Raw genomic sequence first — 10563 nt, forward strand, 5'->3', positions numbered from 1 at the left:
TTTCCCGAGAAATTTTGCTGTAGTCGATTTTTGGTAAAAAGGGAAGGTTATACACTGCCTTTTTTTGAGCCCCGAAAAAAAAATTGTCTCAGATCGACCCGGAAAAATATTTTCTTATAGAATGTGGCCTGTAGAATCGATAACTTCAAACAGTTCCAAGATTGGGCTACTAGTTCAAAAGTTACAGCCCTTTGAATTTTTTTTCGAAATTGGTTTCTAGTCTATAACTTTTGATTGAGAAGTCTGTTCGAAAAAGTACGAATTGATTTGGATTCTACGCACCCAAATTAATAAGAGAAAGTGTTTTCCCGAGAAATTTTGGTGTACACACTGCTTTTTTTTGAGACCCCAAAAAAAATTGTCTCAGATCCACCCGGAAAAAAGTTTTCTTATAGAATGTGGCCTGTAGAATCCATAATTTCAGTTCCAAGATTGGGCTACTAGTTCAAAAGTTACAGCCCTTTAAGCCTTTAAAAAACACGCTAGAAACAGTACTGCATCGTAATTATACTGGAGGAATTAGTGGTTTTATCGCTAAAGTTTTGCTTGTCCAAATTTTCGTTTAAAACGATTAGGTAAACAAAAAAATGTTGTTAGCGGTACAGTACTCTCCCCGTACCCATGTGTAATGACCCTGGTAATGACTAATGTAGAAGTAATAACTGCATGTGCTATAAAAGTAGGTACTACAAGAAAAAAATCCAGAATGTTGCTCGGAAATTCCTTGACACTTGTTACTTGTAAGTACGTACCTACCGAGACGTATCTTCTGAAATAATTGAAATTAGTGATAGTATGTTACGTGAAGAAATGCACAGATAAAATTTTTAAACTTTTAGTATGTACCTAGCTAATAATTCTTAATTACAAATATAAAAGGACAATAAAAGATAATAATAATAATAAGGGTTAAGACTTAATTAAAAAAACCTTCTACTATTCTTGGTATTTACTATTTTGGCGGTTTGATGTTATTTTCTGGCCTTTTATAAAAATGTTTAATTTAGTGGCAAGTGCGTGGTAATTGATTAGGTACTTTTTTTGCCGTTCAGGTAATGTATTTTATGTATTATATACGCGACAGTAAATTATCTGATTATACCTATCGTAATAACTATAACAAAACTTAACGTATGCCGGTATGCCCTGAATATGATAGGGCAGCGTTAATAAATGGCAGAACTATTACGTCTTCCTTTCTTTGTACACGAAATCGTACGACCCCTTTCACAGGGAACCACACAATACGAAAAACAAGAAGTCAAAAGTGGGATGTGCAGACTGCAGACTAATCACTAATGAAGCACAGAACACGTAGGTAACGTCAGAGTAGGAGTGAAGGAATGAGTAAGACTAAGGGTTTTCTAAATTCGTCACCTAATTCACGATAAGAGCTTCGTTATGAAAGTGCTTGAAGCTCTTTGTAAGTGCTTGAAACCCTTAAAAAGTGCTTGAAGTTCTTTGAAAGTGCTTTAAGCTCTTTGAAAATGCTTGAAGCTCTTTATAAGTGCTTGAAGCTCTTTATAAGTGCTTGAAGCTCTTTATAAGTGCTTGAAGCCCTTGATAAGTGCTTGAAGCTCTTTAGAAGTGCTCGAAATTGTATGAAAGTGCTTCAAGCAGTTCGATAAGGCTTGAAGTTCCAAGCACTTTTAAAAAGTGCTTGGTAATTGAAGCACTTTTTACTGAATTAGAAAAGTAATTGAAGCACAGAGCTCTAAGCACTAAAAGTAATTGAAGTCCTTTAGCAAGCACTTTTTTCAAAGCACTACTCAGCTTTGTTTAGAGATATTAAATTTACCAAGGGAACGTTTTGAGAGTAGGTTAACGTAACGATGAGATTGCAAGGACTACTTATAAAAAGTTTTAGTAGTGGGTAAGAGGCATCTCTTGACCAGAAGAAATGTCATTTTGCAGAACTATATTATTTTGATTAAGGCAAAGGAAAATTTAAGTAGAGTACAGTACCCTACGTAATTTTTTGTCTCGATTTTTTGTAAGTTGTCCTATTTGCCTGTAAATTTTTAGATCTGTTAATGCTTAGTGTCTTTTTTGGTAAATAAATGTTTGTATTCCGTATTAATTCAAGAATTTTAAGAGCTATTCAGGAGCTTTTGATATCGCAAAGGTAAAATTTTAGAGCTTGTTTATTATTTCTGTAGTAGATTTCGCTTACGCTTCTATATTTACTTTTTTTGATTGGTCATTTAAGGATTATTAGTATGTTGAACAATAAACATTACGGATTACTGATTACTGATGTCCTGCTTTCAAATTTTGCATTCTTCGTTTCATCGTACTTCGTATATCTGGCCCCTTATATCCACCTCTTTGAAGTATGCAGCTAGTCAGAATGAAAAAGAGTTAAAAAAAACCTGCGACATACTGGCATAAGTGAACTTATTAAATAACTTGAAAAAGGGGAAGCCATAGGGTTTTTTTACAAAGAGAAATGAAATACTCTAATTCAAGGTACTTAAAGCGCTGCCATCCTTACAAGTGAATACATCCACACTCGAATTGTACAAATTTTATATCTCAGTTAACTTTTATAGCAAGAAAATAGTTTGAGGCGCTTTGATAAATCCGCCAGACTCTGAAGATGCAAAAGAGGTCACAACGTTTTAAAGCGTTAAGAGTAATTTTTAAACTGAAAATACAAAGATTTCAGAAAAAACTGTACGCTCGCAGGCATTCGGCGTTAAAACGATATTTCAGTAATCAGAAGCAGCGGTGGAAAATTGAAAATGGTCCGCACTTGACGATTTATGTGCTACAATAAAATAAAAAAAAACTCCAACCACCAAAGCAATAAAGATAATTGCCGTAATATTTTCCGGAAATGGTTTAGATATTTTTAATGGCGAAATTGCGCGCTAACGAACATTTTTGCTGAAGTTTTCCAAACAGTTATAATTTGTTCGTGGTCTGACCATCAACGTAAATATTACGTTTTCAATCCACAAAAATGATTTTTCCACTAACGGTTTGGCACTTCCATAAATATCGCGAATTGTAATTTGTAGGTAATATTTGTCTTCATCAAATCCTTGAAAATGTGGCAGTAATTCGTTTTTAAATTCTACTAAAGCTTTTCTAAACCACCGGTTTAAATAATTGTGCGTAGCCAAAGCGACTAAAATTAAAGCAGTAGCAAAGCTCAAAGCCGTAGCTTTCATGCACGTGTAACGTAATTGGGTTAAATATTTTAGATCTTCCCTTATGTAACACTCATATCCTAGTTTGGTATTTACCATAATCTTACCCGCTATGTGGAATTACTGTCTTGAAGACAAAGTGTGTAAACAATTCTCCCTGTTGCCATTAAAATATTAAGCAAGTTGTGCACGTGTTAGGCACAAGTCACCAGACAACAGCTTTTCACTGCTGGAAATTTTTGTCAACGTACGCCCTTTAATAATTTATTACACTTGCAGCCTATATTTTTTGTTGTAGATTTACCGAGGCGAGAAACGAAAATCTTTTTGAGTAATCTCGAAGGGCGATGAATTAAATAACACGTTTTAGCTCCGCAGGTGAAAGCCTCCAACGGGGGAAAATTAAGGGAGTGGAAAGTATAGGCCCCGCTAATGTCTTTTTAATAAACACGTAAAGCAACAATTTAGTTCTTTGATCCGGGTAATTATTGTTAGAGCTGAGAAGCTCTAGTTTATGGTTATTTACATGCCTATTAAATAATAATTTGTACCGCAATTCTCAAGTCTCAAACAATAGCATAAAAGATTCGGCGTACTGTTGTACTTTGTGTCAATGCGTCTACCGTAGGGTGGTGGAAGCATTTTTCGTCACCTGTCACAACCTTTTAGTTACTTTAAATTTCGACTCCATAATCTCGTCAACTTTTACGATGTTGAATGGAATATTGGCGTATTTTTTAGCTTTAGAATACCATAAACGACAGCATACAAATAATAAATTTCATTCTCTGTGTGTTAAGTAAGGATCTGAAACAGAACCTGAAGTTTAACTAACCTTTCATTATACATTAAATTGCTATTAAGGTTATGCATAATAATACTGAAAAATACGCTTGACAACCCTGTGAAATTCAAATTTCGAAAACATCCATAGAGAGAAAGAGAAATGTGGATTTTATTTCAAAGTAAGTAAAGTATCTACTTTGTATAAAAGGGGATTACTTCAATAGCTATATATTAAGATAACTAGGTCTTTTATAGGTACTTTAAAGGACGATGGCTATAAAACACCGTGTTATCTTCAAGATTTTTTATAACTGTGCAGCTTCCAATTCGTCTTTTATTAATATATCATGAGAATAAAATGTTTTTCAAGGCTGACGTAGGTAGTGACCATGGTAATAGAATCAACAAAATTAAGTACCTACGAAAAATACTTTAAATAAATTGACCACTTACTTTATCAGAAACAATGAATTTTGTAGAGAACTTAACAAATGAGTTTAAATTCCTAAATCATAAACTGAGGACAGTATAAGGCCTATTGTGTCTGCTATAAATTTTTCGCTTAAGGTAATAGAACAACCAAATTTCAATGCTTCAAATTTCATATTAGAATTAAAAATTTCCCTTAGTGTTTGTTATGGGATGACTGTCCTAAAGTTCCCGATTAATTCTTTACAATTTCTTCACAGATCACTTTTACCGTTTACTTCACAATTTTTTCTTAAACCAAGTTCATTTCAAGCTCCTCAATTTTTCCAGTTCCCAGTTTCCAGCCATCATAAAGTTCTCATCAAGCTCCTTTGATCTTTTGTGACAATCATTGGCTTAATGTTCTTTCCATGTTTCTCATATCTTATATGAACTCTTCTGTTGTCTGCACATGATAAGTAAGTACCTCTTGTTACCTTCACTTTGAGAAAACGTAGCAAACTTACTGTATAGCAAAATTTGGTCGAACCGAGTTAACGAACAAGTTGTAATGCTGACTTTGGCATTTGATTTCTCTTTATTTTAACATTACCATTAACATTTTTTTACGAGCAATTGAATTTTTAAGACGGAGCTGCGCCAGCACGCACCCTTTTCGAAATACTTTCAGCGGTTATTAACGAAAAAATGTTCCATTGTAATGTCGACGTTCCAGGAAGGTATATCTACGCTAAAATAGAAATAATTTTGCTCCACAATAGCTTAAAGTAACTTTCTAAATCCACTTTCAATACTTAGAGACATCGGAATAAGAAGAAGCCTGTGCTCCAAAGATTTAGGTAAAATCGATCTTGATCTTATTTCGAAGCAGGGCCCTAGTGGACAAAATCACTCCCATTTTTCTATAGGGAATGTCTTCGCAATTCTAATGAAATTGCAGTAACGAACAACCTACTTCCTACTTCGTCCGGTTTTCTCAATTTGAAGCTACCAAATACGCTATTTTCACTATAAATAAAATACGACGCATAGAACCACAACCTATTAAATTTAACAATAATTTTCAGCTCGATTTCACAAATTTTCAATACCTTTTAGAAGTGTGATGAAATATTATGAAGGAAATACGTGCAATCTGAGCGAATTCTGTTCGTGACATTCGATTTGGAAACGAAACGTTAAAATTGATTAATTCGGGCGATTATTTACAGGCACCAACCGCTTCTTGAGGTTCGTTCGAAATTGAACTGCATTGATTTCCGCTAATGAGCAGGTACCAATGAATGATAAATATGTGGAAATACATAAGGGAAAGAGTAGGTTGTTTACGCATTCTTGCTACGATTGGGAATGGGGGAAAATGCATTAATTATAATGTCGTGACAGTAATTTACAGTAGGGATAATATTGTTGTAACATTTGCGTATTTCGTGAGTGAACGTTCAAAAGCAAGCGGGAAAGTATATACAATGTAAAATGACACGTTTTCCGTTTGTAATTGAGGCATATACGATGATTTTCAGGACGTGGAAATTTAGACTAGCTCATCAGGGCGTAGGGAGTATTAAAACATCTATGCGGAATTAACGAAGTCTCAATGGGGGAGAATAAATTAAAGCAAAGATACATATCTGTACCTGAGAGCCAAACTGTATTAACTCAAAAAAATTAAATTTTACAGCAGACCGATTTGAAAATTTATAAGACATTAAAATTAATACAAAAATATTTATTTAATAACTATTAAAAAGTCAATTAAATGGAGTTAATACCATTTGGCCCTAATACTTCGAATTACAAACTGTATTAAATACTTTTTTGAAAAATGAAAATGGAGTTAATATGGACAATAAAATACTAATGTATTCTGAAATTATTTATTTATTATTTTTAATGATTGCACGGTGTAAAAAAGCGACTTCCAATATTTTTCTTGACTTATTTGCCATTTTTTCGCAGAGTAATAAACACACGTGCACTTCTACACAACATCAACGCACTGAAAACTGTACTATGTCCACACATGTAAGTTTCTTTAACAATATTAACTCCATAATACTATTTTGCTCGGAAAAGGTTATTGATATAATACTGTTTAACTTTGGCCAACTTCAAAAGTAGATTATATAGGACTTAATACTATATTCCATGTGAAAAAGCGAGTCTCGTTTAGTAGGAAGAGAACTTAATACCGATTTGAAAAAAAATGGAGTTAATACAGTTTGGCTCTCAGGTACAGAATTATGACACTGGTCAAGCTTTCGTAATGTTATTAAAGATAATACAGGGTACAGTTGTATTAATAAACGATGGTTCGCTCGTGACTTTTAAAATGCACAGATACACAGAAACAATTAAAAAAGTAATCGTAAACGATTTAACATAGCGCAAGTTCCACTGCATTCATTCCCATTTGTAAGATGCAACTTCTGTTAAAATCGTAAAAACCGACCACAAATAGGGAAAGATAGCGTTGCACAAAGCAATCCCATTTGACATGCTACTTCAAATTTCAAGTTATAAGAAGGAATTCATTTCAATGCTTTTCTAAATAGAAGTTGGAACTGCGCATGCGCTTAACCTAAAATTTTGAAGCTATGTTAGATTTTCCTTTGTCCAAGTGCCAAAGTATCAAATTTCACTTAAAGCTTCCATAGAAAAAAAATTGGCACTGTCGCATGCGGCAAAATAAATTTTAAACTGGCGCTAGATTTTCCCTTATCCAAGTGCCCTTTTCGGTCAAATTTCATTCAAATATTATAAAAAAAAAGTTTGCAATTCCGGTTTATAAAAGGTTTGCGATGCGGAAAGGCACGTGAATGTGAACGATTCTGACTCAACTCTTGGCATTGCGTATAAGTAATGGCTAGGCGATACCCGTATTGAATTTCATGCAATTCAGTTCATTATACTAACGGATATGTAAAAGGCGATCGGACATCAATATCAAACTACCACTGACGGACAGATAGAGGGACAGACAGCAAAAGGGAACAGACTTGAAGACCAACAGACAGACGACAAAACATATACAAAATATAAATGAACTCTAGGATCGTATAAACGGCCAAAAGCGTTAAAATGATGGAACATGTAAAAAACGTTTGATGGTTTTTTTACAATAACTTTTTATTAAGGCAAAAAACCCAGAAAAAATTCCTAGTCCTGGTGCAAGTCATCGAAACCATAACGAACCAAATAGCGAAAAAGTAGACAATACGGCTCTTAAAGAAAAGAACTACAGCGTTGCAAAACGATCGGACGGAACGACGTAACAAAGTGGCCACAATTAGCGCGTTTTTTTATTTTTTGTGGAAATGCGCTAAAAAGACGGGCATTAGATGCTCATCTTTAAAGTTCAAGAAATTTGGGTATCGTCGGCAAGATTTAATAGCAACGATCCCGTCACCTTTCTTCCTAATTCAACGTCAGTTGTCAGGGAGAGTCATTTGCAAAAGGGCCCGTGTATGAGGTTTCAATTTGTGTAAAATAAAAATAAATTTGACCTGAAAAAACATCGTAATTTTGTACTTAATGGATGACATTTTGTGATTGTAAATTTTAAGAGCTCAAATCCTATTATTATTTACTATCCCCAAAATATTGGAAAATTTTTCTCGATCATTCTGAACGAAAATAACTTTTACACAAAAACTCAATTCGTTAAGGAATCAATGTTTAAATACTGAAGATTTCCGTTTTTACTGGGGCCACGTAAAAGAATTTAAAATAGATGTATATAATGTGGTCCTAATTTTTATTACTCGAGATCGATATTAAGTCCAGATTTAGTTCAAAAGAATGTGGATACAATCATCTGATTTAGCAGATTAGGGATCATGAGATACCTAATACTTGTAAATGGTAAGTAGGTAGGGCTACATTGGAATTTTGGTACCATTGATTTTTTAATACATATATTAAAAGTGGTTACCTAACTAGGTTTAATTTGTGAGCAAACCGAATCAAGTTTATATTGAAAATCAAATTTCAGGAAAACTGAAAAATGAGAAAATTGCCAATAAAAGAATGCCAAAATATTTTGGTGTCGAAATTAAAAGGAAGTTCAATCCCTAAATGCAAAGGCGGTTGCAGTAGAAAAATAACAAATATAAATTTCGTGGCTCGGTACATGGATTCCTGCATCCCTACTACACGCATACCATTGCATTTTAGATTCCCGGAATCCAAATTCTCCACTCGGTGAATCTTGGAATCATTCATTAACATAGCCAAATTAGAGGCTGATGACTTGAATATGATCATGATCTCTGATTTCTGAAATTGCATATCAAACTTTTATTTCTGGCCTTCAACTCGCACTGGCATCTTGACAGTACAATATTCTCCCTGTGATGTAATCAAAAACGTAAAACTAACGTGCAAGGTATCTGCCAAAAAACGTTATTTTGCGTTATTAGGGAAATGTTTTGTACAGGATAACCGCACATTAAGTTTAACGTTAGTGATTCATCACAAGAGCTGATGTGTTCCGGAGGGCTGCGTTTTCGGGGTACGGATCCTGAAGTTTTGGTTTCGAAATCCTGGATACAAAACTCTAGAGCAGGGACCCCGGACCCCAAGAAAAGCGGTTCCGGTTTGTTACTATTTAAGCGAAATATTTATACACGTTCCGGTCTGGTTTCGTTCTAGTTTTTCAAGAAATATGGCCATCAAAAAATCATTACGTGATTTTGTTAATGTAAGTGCGAAGAAAAAGTCATTGAACCAAAACGCTGAGTATCGTCAGTGTAGCTAATTAAATGACAAGAGGAAATAAAGGAGCGGAAGAGGGAAATTATATGTTAAGATTAATTATTCTAAAAAAAGAAAATTTATTTTCTAAAACCGTCCCCTACTGTATTTAGTTTTTATAAAGTAGTGGCTTAAAATTAGCGCCACCGCCCACCCGTAATTGCCTTCAATCAACACCTATTAAAAACTTTATAACCACCGATTGGCAATCATAGGGAGTAATATTTTAATCAATTTCTCGGGCCGTGCGTTGCCGGCCGCGTCCTTCAACTTCCAATAACTTGTTAAGAAACCGTAAAAAACCGAAAAGAAACCGAAAAAATAATATCGGTTCTCCGGTTCCAATTATCTCTATTTCTGAAGGAATAACGTTTCGGTGTATTTCGGTCAGAAAAAAATACCGGTCCGGTCCGGTTTCGGTTCTTTTCGTCCGGTTCGGGTCCCTGCCAGAGCCTAGGATATTTTCGATAAATTAAAAATGAAATATTGAAACTCGCGCGGGTGCACTGAGAACTTATATTGTTATCCACCCAATGTATTGTTCCAATTAGCTTTACTGCTACTCTGGAATAATTCCTAATTTGTACTGCCAAACGTAGAGCTTAATGCCATCGCTAATAATACAATGGACACCTATTTTAAATTCGAAGGGCAGAGTGTACTCGCTAAATGTTCCCTAAATTTCCTATAAACTGAATTTATCACATTTGGAAAAAGGTTTTTCTTTTTCTGATTGGGGCTGTTTTTACCTTAATTTAAATGATTGAATAAAAAAGGTAAAACATATATTTAAATTTATAACTAGTCCGTGTACTGTCAAACTTTTTTCGCATGCATTTAATCTCTCCGGAAAGGAAAGTAATGGAAGATCGATTGATTTAGAGTACCTAACATAATTCTAACCTAATAAATATCATCAGAAAGGCCACCACGGGGTGTTCTTGAATCGACCAACGCAAAAAAATTAATTTTCAACACGTTCAAGGCAATAACAATTTGCGAAATTAAAAATGAAAAGAAAAGCACAAAAGAATAATTAATTAACAGCCATAAACTCTGTTTAAATAGCGTTCCATGAACAACACACAATCTCTCAAACGAAGAGTATGATAAATCTCAATTTTAGAATTATAAAAAACCCTATGAAAAAAGCACGTCTGTTAACAACAAATAACGCCTAAAAACCTGTTTTAACCCTTTAAACAACGAAAATAAACCCCTGTTAACTTTATTTTTACCCTTTAATTATCACTCCTCTTCATTTTAAATCGGTACCAGCTCAGTTCGGAGAGCGTGAAAACTACCAGGTGTTCCGTGCGAAATTATTACCTTAATTTTCTTGATGCGCGACACATGGACACTAGGGGGACTAAGCATCCGAAACGTCTTTTACTTCGCTTTGTTATAAAGTGTATCCTAAAGTAGCTCTTAAAGGTTC

Source organism: Photinus pyralis, unplaced genomic scaffold, assembly GCF_008802855.1.
Source record: "Photinus pyralis isolate 1611_PpyrPB1 unplaced genomic scaffold, Ppyr1.3 Ppyr1.4_LG7, whole genome shotgun sequence".
Taxonomy (NCBI): domain Eukaryota; kingdom Metazoa; phylum Arthropoda; class Insecta; order Coleoptera; family Lampyridae; genus Photinus; species Photinus pyralis.